Source organism: Podarcis cretensis, assembly GCF_951804945.1.
Source record: "Podarcis cretensis genome assembly, chromosome: 2".
Classification (NCBI taxonomy): domain Eukaryota; kingdom Metazoa; phylum Chordata; class Lepidosauria; order Squamata; family Lacertidae; genus Podarcis; species Podarcis cretensis.
In genome coordinates this window covers 96,609,076-96,620,118 of record NC_137171.1, presented here as the reverse complement: position 1 = coordinate 96,620,118, position 11,043 = coordinate 96,609,076, and positions in this window count along the sequence as shown.

Sequence of the window (11,043 nt, the reverse complement as noted above, 5' to 3'; positions counted from 1 at the left end):
TATTTTTAAATATTCATATCTAATATTCATACTATGGCATTACTCAGTTTTAACACATTTCTCATATTTACCCTGAGCTATATTTTTTCTCCATGAATATTTTATCCATTTTGAAACCATTTGTATAGCCATAGCATATATTCCTATGATTAAGATGCAGAATGTAGTATCTTACTGTGGTGAGTTGGTGGTGATTGCTTTTGAATAGGGCGGTCCAACTTTTCATGCCAAGTGGGTCACATGAGTACTTTGACATGGAACCCATGGGACGCACCCTGCCTTGCCATGCCATGCCAGGGGGAGGCCAAAATTTGATGCCCCCCTCAGCCCTTGCACTGCCTTCCAAAAGCTGGGTAAGCAAGTTGCTGGGCTTTGGGAACGAGGTGTGGGGCTCTGGCAGGGTCATAGAATTCGTCAGCCTCCTTCCCAAAACTGGGAAAGCACTAACAAGGCTTTGGAAAGGAGGAACGGGGACTCTAGGACACTGTCAAAGTACTTATGCCTCCTTCCCAATGCCCAGCACCTCACTTACCCAGCTTTGGGAAAGCAGCACGAAGGCTGGAGGGGCATTGTCATGGGCCAGGAGATGGCTTCACCTGCTGAGCAGCAACCTGAACGAGCAGAAGGCAAAGTGCTCCACCTGCTGCGGATCAGCCTTCTTGCTCCTGATGTGAACCAGCTGGCTCCAGCTTTCTTAAGCAGGGTTTCCAGCCTCAGTTAGTTGCTGGAATGAACGTTTGTCATTCCTGGCCAGATCTTGCTTCTTCTTGCTTCTTGTGACCTTGGACCTTCTGCTTTCTTGACCCCTGGATCGTCTGACTACATGAACTGAGGTACTCCTGCCCTTAGGACTGGACTTAGCCTTGCATATGGACTCTGCCTCAGGCCAAGAATCCTTGAAACTTGGCTGGTTGGCTGGCTACTCCCTCCACTGAGCTCTGCCATGGCTGGCAGCACAGGACTACGGGAGGCATCAAATGTTGCCAACAGCCACCAAAAAAGGCCTTGAGGGCCACATGTTGGACCTCATGTTGGAGAACCATTCTTTTTAGAAGTTGTCTTCACTTTCCCAGGGTTCTCAATGATCACCTTAAAATTCTATAATACAAAAGTCTCCCAAACACTCCCTGCCAATGGCATTATGTAAAAAGTTAAAGTAGAGCAGGTAGCAACAACCAGTTTGCATAGGAGGGATGGGCCACCAGAAGGATGCAGTCTGGATAAGGCCCTCGAAGTTGGGTGGCACAAACAAAAAATGGTTTCCAGTTGTAAAAAAAAAAAAAGGGGGGGGGAGAAAGGGTGTGTGCGAAGAGATTCCATACACTACCAACAATGGCCCTGCTACACAAAAAAAATGAGAATGCTGAATAGATGAGGCAAGTTATATCCAACCAATCCCTTGTTTATCCTACTACTTTCTTTCAATTCCAGTTGCCAGTATCCACCACTAGTCACAGTGCTTGTTACCTGGCTAGCAGGAGCATGATTCAAACTGCTTCATTCAGAGGATGTCCTGGGCCATCTTGCAATGCCATCATATAGAGATTGCCAGAGCCACCCTATTTGCTCGATAGTGTGATTCAGCTTCATAATGAAACCAGCACCATTGTACAGCAAGGCCTTCACAGCCATAGAGCGTGTGTTTTCAGGCAGAGCACAACAGACAATTAGATCTACATTGTGTACTTTTACGCACAAAGCCAAAAAACCGCAGAGCAGCTATGGGGAACTGCTGGCCCTTCAGATGTTTCTGAACCACACCTACCATCACCCCTGGCCACTGGCCATGCTTGCTAGGGCTGATGGGAGGTGTAGTTTAGAAACACCTGGAGGGCCAAAGGTGCCCCAGCTCTGCTTTAAATCCTAGGGGAAATAATCATTGAAAAGTGTGTGCTACTTCTGCCCAAGCTCATGAACTGGGGGATAGCCATAGAAGAAGAGTTTGGATTTGATATCCCGCTTTATCATTACCCGAAGGAGTCTCAAAGCGGCTAACATTCTCTTTTCCCTTCCCTCCCCCACAACAAACACTCTGTGAGGTGAGTGAGGCTGAGAGACTTCAGAGAAGTGTGACTAGCCCAAGGTCACCCAGCAGCTGCATGTGGAGGAGCAGAGACACAAACCCGGTTCCCCAGATTACGAGTCTACTGCTCTTAACCACTACACCACACTGGCTCTCAGAGGGCTGAAGCTGAGCAACACACAAGCTGTTCCCCAAGTGGGGGGAAAGGTGCCCTTCCTTTTGCTCGGTTCCCCAAATACTACACAGGCAATTACTCGTGCAAGATAAATGAAGACTCAGGATGGAGTTTATCCATTGCTGCCTCTCTGAGCACCCTGTTTTGAAGCGTGGCTCACATGGGAGTTCTGCTTGCTTGATTTGGCTCCTTAATTTATGGCATAACAGCATGAGGTAGATAAGAGAATTCCCATTAGGACTTCACAAAGCCCCTCTCCCAATTTTTCTCTGTATATTCCAAGTGAAGGTGGAGAGGGCAAAGCTTTGATGAATAAGGCATATTTTCTCACTAGCTTCTTTCCTTAACTAGCTCAGGTTTTTGAAATAACATGGAATGACCATCGAAAACACTTCTTTGATAGTAGTGAGGAACTTAAGATAAAAAGCAGCTGGGCAGGAGGGTTCCTTTCCTTTTTTTCTAAGACAAAAGGAAACAACTTTGAACTCGGTAGACAATGTAGTTTAAACCCAAACAGATGTGGCGTAATCTCCTTTTTTGATCCTCTTGTAGGTTTCCTTTTAAAATGCGTACATGTGCGTTGAAATGATGACTTTCAGATGTCTCAACGTAATTTGTCTCTGTTGGAGTATCACCTTGGTACATAGATCATATGTGCCGAATGCTTAAAGTCTTTGAACATGAACTGAAGGGAACCGAGTAGAATTTATGTTGGTCTTTTAGCTCCTTTTTGGTGACCATGTAACAGAAGCAGTATAATCGCACTAATGCAGAAAGTTTGAACAATGACACCCACACTCACGTCAATAAATCCTTTTACCTTAAGGCTTTCAGAGGTAACTAAGCTAAACTGATCTAAGTTAGAAAATATGACGTTTGAGACCATGAAATGGCAGTCTAATGTGCCGTAAACACCCTAGCTTTTCTTGCTTGATTGACATTAGTTAACATGAGGTTTTCCTGTGTGCATGGCTATGCTCTTACCACCCTAGCTACCCCAGTGAGATACCACAATTAGGAATCAACAATGGAACAGATTTCCTTTCAATAGCCATTCCAACGCACTTACATGATAAATGTGGCAATGACACCATCCTTCTTCATGTGCATAAATCTACTTCCAACTTCAAGGAGTTGTAGATTCATGGCCTAACCACCTTCTGCAGGGGAGAATCTAAAAGACTGGATATACAGAGGAAGTGGCAACAGAAATATGTGGTGCCCAGGTGTGAATAAGAATTATAATATCAGAACTGCATGTCTGGGAATGATAAAGTGAAGGTGGAAGTATGAACCCAAACTGGTGGGAAGACTGCAATCAAATTCTCTCTTAATGATATGATGCTGCCTTCAGGCCCAAAGACACCCTTGCTTGAGTTCCAAATATGCTGAGGATCTTTCTTCTGACCTTGGCTTAGCTCCACCAAATTTTCTGTTCTGCAAGATGTGAGTTATGATCTTTAACACCTGTGGCTAAGATTTAGTTAATGCAAGTATAGGAGAATCTTGGAGCCTTTAGAAAACATTGTTTATATTTCTGAACATTCCTCTTTCTTGAAAAATTGCTGGTTCACTAGCCATTTCCTGCTCCAAATCCATTCAGAGCACACCTAGTCAAAAATTTACATCCTCAGTATTTCAGTACTTGCTCGAAAATCTCTTATGCAAAAATACTGTCACCCTACAATTCTCCTCTCCCTTTGTTTTTGACTTGCCCTCTTTCTGAAGAAACACGTACTTGTTGAAGAACATCTCCCATGAAATCATTCCTTCAAAGACCAGTCTGGCAAGAAAAAGGACCATTTCAGTGTTCTTTAAAAAATGGCCAACCTAGATTTTGGTCACTAAACTTCTCAGTGCTCATGATGAACGATTCAGTTGACTGATTCACCACACACAAATTCAACCTGTGCTTGTGGAGAAAAGTTAATAGACCATTCATGGAAGTGTGTGACTCAATAGCCAGTACGCAGCATTCTTATTTACATTTTTATCCCACCCTTCCTTCAAGGAGTCCATTGTTCTCCCCTCATCCATTTTATCATTACAACAAACTTGTTAAGCAGATTAGGTTTAGGGTGTGTGACTAGCCATGATGTCTATGCTCTGTCTCCACAGTTGAAGGCAGCAATGTTTATGAATACCAGTTTCTGGAAACCAAAGGAGAGGAGACTGCTCTTGTGCTCAAATCCAGCTTCCCTGTTTCCCACAGGCATGTGGTTGGGCAGTGTGAGAACAGGATGTTGGACTACATGAGCCATTGGCCTGATCCAACAGGCTCTTCTTAATGTCCTTGTGTTCTAATAACTGGACCCAAGGTTATCTTGTGATCTTCAGGGCTCAGGAGGGATTTGAACCCAGGTGTCCTGGTTCTGGACTGACATTCTGACCACTACACCACCTTGGCTCTCACTGAAGGTGGTAGCAGACTTCTAGGAAAACATCATAACACAGACTAAAACAAAAAAACAGCCAGGTTGCATTCTTGGGGTTTGTATTCTGCTGCATAACTTCTCTTAGCCTAAATGAAGCCAAAAGCAACATACTGAAGCTGGAGAAAAGATGAAGCTGACACATTTCTATAAATCACAGAAGTTGTACCTTGACAGAATTCTGTGATACTGTCCTGTGTCATTCTAGGGCAAATGTCTATTTCCAGCTGTCTGAGAGTTCTACATTAATTTCCTAGATGGTGTGTGTGTGTTTTAATCCTGTATATGGGTGGAGTTCTGAAATAAACCAGATATTTCCTGCTTTCTCTTACATGTCTAGGTCAAAACTTTAATATCTTTGCCAACGCTGTCACTCCAAGCACAACAAACTGATGCTGAGATTTAAGGGGGGGAAACACACCCCAACTCCTCCAAAAAGAAAATCTCCGGATAATACTTTCACATGATTCATTGTGAGATAAGAATGTAGTATCTAATAAAGTAAATACAGCCGTGCCCAAAAATGTGATTTAAACAGCTGTTGGCTTAGAAGGGGGGCAGAAAACCAAAGGCCATTATTTCTCAGGATCTTGTGGTAGAAAGTTTTGCATTCATGAAGCTTTAGAACATCTCTTCCACCCACCCAGTGAAGCTCAGCTGTAATTTCAAGTTTTCTACTCTTCAAGTTTTATTTAAGCAGCTATAGTTAATGTCCTTCAGATGTTAAGGAACAATACAAGATGTGCTGCTTATAACATGTCTTAGCACACTGCTTAACTATGCTAAATATTCCTTAACATAGATTTCCTCCTACTCTGAGGAGGAATCTTACACATCCTGCCTATTTCCTTGGGCTAGGTAGTCTGTGTGCCCTGCCCTGTTTCCTGTAATCAGAATAGGTTGGCATCTTACTCATCACATGACTGAGAAGAGTGGCCTTATAACCAGGAGCTATATCTGCAATTTTCCAGGACATTTTGCAGATTTCTGCCCCAGATACTGCTTGCGGCTACAGTATTCCAGATATGTATGGGAAATTCCAGGCGTATGGCAATCCTAATATAGACGGTGCATGTACAGAGAGCAGTGGGGTCTTTCCCATGGGCCCCACCACTATGCACAGTCAGTATAATGTATTGGGATGCCCCATCTTGGCCTTCAGGCTTGAACCATCTCCTGAACATGCTGCCTAGAAACCACAACAATAGCATTCCATGTGGCCCCAGAAGTGATGGGGAGGAAGTTAAGGTCCACCTGTGTCTTTGTCTTCCACTCCAGCAATGGAGCAAAGGCACTTGCAGCTTTTTCAATGGTCTCTCGTCTCCTTCTGCCTCGTATACTGGACATCCTTGGGTGGGAACAGAGATGCAGAGAGGAAGCTATAATTTGTAGTAGTTGGCTGAGGCTACAGCATCCTTGAAATACTGTTCCTGTTGGGTGATCTCATCAGATACAGTACAAGCAGTACCACACCTCGTGAAAGAGGGCTCATTCCGGTAATTCATTCTACGTGTATATTTGTAAGCAGATACAGCAAACTGTGTTAAGTCTCTGGTAGCATCTCTTACCACCCTCAAATTTTGATGACTCCTCAAATTTTGTTCTTCTCAGAGTGAGCTCGTTAACATTTGTAAAATTTTATTACTTATTTCCTAGCCAGAACATGGTTAGAAATCCTCCATGGAAGCGAAGAAAGCAGTTTCAGCATGTGAGTCTCATCACTCATGAGTATTTCTTATGCTCGCCCCAACAATTTCCTGATAATAATTGTTTCTACTAAAGTTCAGATATTTGGTTTCAATTAAGCTTCTATTGGTTCCAGCCAGATAATCTTCTCCATCACTCTGCATTCTGTGTGATGAAAGAAGTACACCGAATTGCACTTCATCAGCAGCTGAATGTTTAGTTTTAACAGAGCCCCAGGCTACACTATGGTTAATCTAAACATACACATTTTGGACGAGTCAAGCGCTTTATTGTAAGCAATGTGGAAGTGGATGTGTTTGCAGCTGTTCTTCCAAAGGGGACCCCAAAGGTGGGCCTGGTGCGCTGCAGGTGTCTCACAGACATCTGCCAACAGTTATAGCTGTTGGAGTCAATGTTACATAAAGGCCTAAGTGGGTTTCATTTCTGGGTGATAACATTATAGCTGGCAGCTCAGTCTTGAAGAAAGATGAAATTCAGTTTGAACAGGTCACTGAAATAGATGTCCAAATGAAGATTCTCTGCCATTACGTCTTCTACTACTGGTCACTACTGCCTCATAGAATACTTAAGTGTTTTGTTGCTTCAAGAAAATAACAAGACCATTTGTGGGTACATGGAGTCCACCTGGCCTATACAGTCTAATTTTAGAGAGCTCACAAGTTTCAGACAAGAGGCTTTCCAGGCCCTACCTGACCTTTTGCATGCAAAACTGAGCCACAACTCTTCCTCTGAGCATGGTGTGGATTCTTAAAAACTCCCAAGATATTAGTTATATTTTGCATAATACAGAGAAAAGACAAGAACTGTGCATTGAAAACCACCTGAATTAGTTACAAAAGCTGTGCATAGACCTGAATCAAATTTATTTCTGGCTAGCTTGTCACCCTAAACCTTACCTGCTTCACTATAAAGAAAAGGAGAAGCAGCTACCTTTAATTTGGCACTGCCTTGAAACCTGGATAGCTTGTCCATTAAGAGCACAGGGTATTCATTGCTGCTCTGTTGATTTATATTGGGAAGCTGAGCATGGGAAGATGTATGAGCAGTGTAAAAGTAAGCAATACTCTTTGGCAGTAAGACAAATACCTGTTGAAGTGTATGCATGAAAGAGTAAAGGTGCTTCTCGTACACAGAAGAAATGTTTTTAGTGAATGCACCACATCATCTTTCCATTCTTTTCAAGTGGATCAAAATGTAACATCAAATGAGGTTTATTTCATGCAAGTAAATTTTTACACTCTATGGTAACTAGGCTCTGTTGGACCTGAATAAGGCAATTTGAGCTCTTGGTAAGCCCATTTGCATGCAAGCTCGACAAACGCTAACCTTTATTAAATGGACACTCCTAAATTCAGGCTAACATAATTGAAACCAGTAGGAGAATTAAATTATAACTAACCTCATAAAAATGTGTCTTCAAGCAAGGCATGATGCTGAAGAAATTGAAAAATGAAACATGTTGCAAGGTACTCCGGCTACTGCAAGTCTCATTGTTATTTTAGAAATTTGTAGGTGCCAGCCTTCAACTGTAAAAGAATGACATCTTAGGGTGGTATCACTGCTAGTCTTATCCAGTTTTGGGAAACACTTGCCTGCGAGTGCTCCAACTGGAGAACAACCTCTACCAAAGGTGCCATGTGCTTTGAAAACACTTGAACTCAGGACGCAAGGGAGAAATGTGCTAAGAGGAAGGCATGCTTGGCAAATCCACACCGTGATCAACTCCCGCCCGGAAACCAATGTCCAGTGGCGTAGCGTGGGGGGTGCAGGGGGGGCCGGCCGCACCGGGCGCAACACCTGGGGGTTAGGGTTAGGGGGCGCAATTCCACGGGTTAGGGGGCGCAAATCCACGGGTTAGGGGGCGCAAATTACTTGCCTTGCCCCGGGTGCTGACAACCCACGCTACGCCACTGCCAATGTCCCCACTATGGAAGGATGTGTGGATCCAGAATTGGCCTCCACAGTCACTTACGGACTCATTGTTAAAACCGTGTTTATGGAAGACAATCTTACTCAGCTACAAGTGATCGAAGATGACCCAGTTTAAGTCAACAGACATGACTAACTATTCTAAGTAGGACTTAGCTGATCCTACACACAATAAACTGGCATAAAGCAAGATTGTGCAAGTAAAGTTATGCCAGATCCAAGTTCCATTAAACAGCAGGGCTACTGCTCGCTGAAAACCAGCCTTTAAAATAGTATTTGCGTTACTTCATCTTTTCTACTGGCTTAACGTATGTTGGGTTGCCCTGTCATGTGACTGAGCTGAATGATCTTGGAGTCCAGTCTGAGTCCTGCTTCTTTGCCACACCCCTGGAATGCTCTTTCCTCCAAGGCTTACACTGACTTAAGAGCCACCAGGGTCAGCTCAGTCACCTGGGCCCTAGATGAACCAGGATGGAGGAGATACTCTGGCATATCTCCAGCTGAGCATGTGTTGAGGGAATGAAACCAGTGTAGCCCAGTTGCGCCAAGATCCTTTTGGCTCAGCTGAAGATCCACTGGTTCCTAACCTTCTCATCCTGGTGGATCTTGCTATTGGGTTCCTCCCTACCACCCTTAATTCTGTGAAGGTTTAAAACAAAGCCTGGAACATCATGAATGCAACAGCTACTGATTTCTCCACCTCCAAATGCCAAAATTTTAAGCCAGGTCAGGTCACGAAATTAAGTTGTTGTTGATAAATGTCTTAGTCACCTTTCTCAAAACAACCCACGGTAACTTACAGAAATGTAAAAGCTATGAAAGAAATGTAAACCTGATAAATGTACAAAATTTAAAACCAAAGCGTACGCCACAATGAATCCATGTCATACTAAAAACACCCTGCTTAAAAATGAGAAAAACCAAAACCAGCAGGATATGCAATTAACTAAAGGTAAATAAAAAACTAATGATCTGTAAAAACAGACCATCACATGCCACCAAATGCCTGAGTGCAGAGGCAAGTTTTAACCCATTATCCGTGTCAAACAGGTCTCACTGGGTAGAGCATTCCATAGACACAAGGGCAACAGCTTAAAAGTCCCTCTCCCATGAAAATGTCCAGCACTGAAAAGACTAATCAGTTTGCAAAATCTAGGGCTGTAGGGGGAGAGTTTGTTGGCAGTGGAAGAGAAATTAAAGGATAGAAATACTGCATTTTAAATCCACTCTGGAGAAGAATCCAGAGTTACATGACGTATTAATTTATGCTTAAAAAAATTACAGACAAGTCCCCCTGGCCCCACTCATTGCTTTCTATTTCTTCTTAAAGTGTTTGGATTTGTAAACTGGAAATGAGTTCCCTTCCCAGACTAGATAATGTATTTTTCATAATTAAGATTCTAGTCTTGAGAATTCATGCAAAGAACAAGATATGAAGTTCCACATTACATGCTGTTTTATGTTCATTCAAAAACGTGATACTGAAATCTTCCAGAGGGTCTGACTGTAATATATAGAGGCAGACAACTAAACTAAGCATCTTAATTCCCATGAGATTTCCAAGTCTTCAAAGTCACGATGTAACAAATAGAGGACCACTATTTTCCAGGGGCAGCTATTATTAGCAATCTTGCAGCCATTAAAAATTTCCTTAAAAAAATACACTGCATTATATAAACTGTTGCTTTAATAGTGTCTAGAATAATAAGTGGGCAGTCCAAAGTTCTTGTTTACTTTTATGCTTATTTACTTCCATTATATATATATATATATATATATATATATATATATATATATATATATGTATATGTGTGTAGGGACGCAGGTGGCGCTGTGGGTTAAAGCCTCAGCGCCTAGGACTTGCCGATCGAAAGGTCGGCGGTTCGAATCCCTGCGGCGGGGTGCGCTCCCGCTGCTCGGTCCCAGCGCCTGCCAACCTAGCAGTTCGAAAGCACCTCCGGGTGCAAGTAGATAAATAGGGACCGCTTACCAGCGGGAAGGTAAACGGCGTTTCCGTGTGCGGCTCTGGCTCTGGCTCTGGCTCTGGCCAGAGCAGCGATGTCACGCTGGCCACGTGACCCGGAAGTGTCTCCGGACAGCGCTGGCCCCTGGCCTCTTAAGTGAGATGGGCGCACAACCCCAGAGTCTGTCAAGACTGGCCCGTACGGGCAGGGGTACCTTTACCTTTACCTTTATATGTGTGTGTGTGTATATATATATATATATATATATATATATACACACACACACACACACACACACACACACACACACATACATATAACAATTATTACACCACACTATTTCTAAAAATCTAAACAAACTCCCAAAACTTTGAAAACTTCATTGGAACCAAAGGACATGTCATAAAAAGGTGCCAAGCTTTTTTTTTTAAAGTGTCCTTCTTGATTGAATTGTGCAGTTTCATTTTTTACATTCATTGAGTGAAGTTCTACCACAGTCCAAATGAAGGTTATAGTTCACAGCCATAGAAATATGTGCTGAAGCTTCCATAAATTTTTATGAGATTAGGATTCCCATCCACACTCTACTCATAACAACCATTTCTCACCCCTTTTCAAACTTCAACTCTCTTCAAAAGTAAACGTGGAAGTATTTATGGATACATACTCCAAAAGAAAATGGACGAAGCAATTTTTCCATCGTCTCTGTCGTGAGATGTGGAAAATCTTTTCAAATAGTTTCAGTTCGCCCTTTGATCACTTTTCCTTTTTTTTTTTTGAATGGCATGATGCCCGGTGTGTTTTATTTCGTTG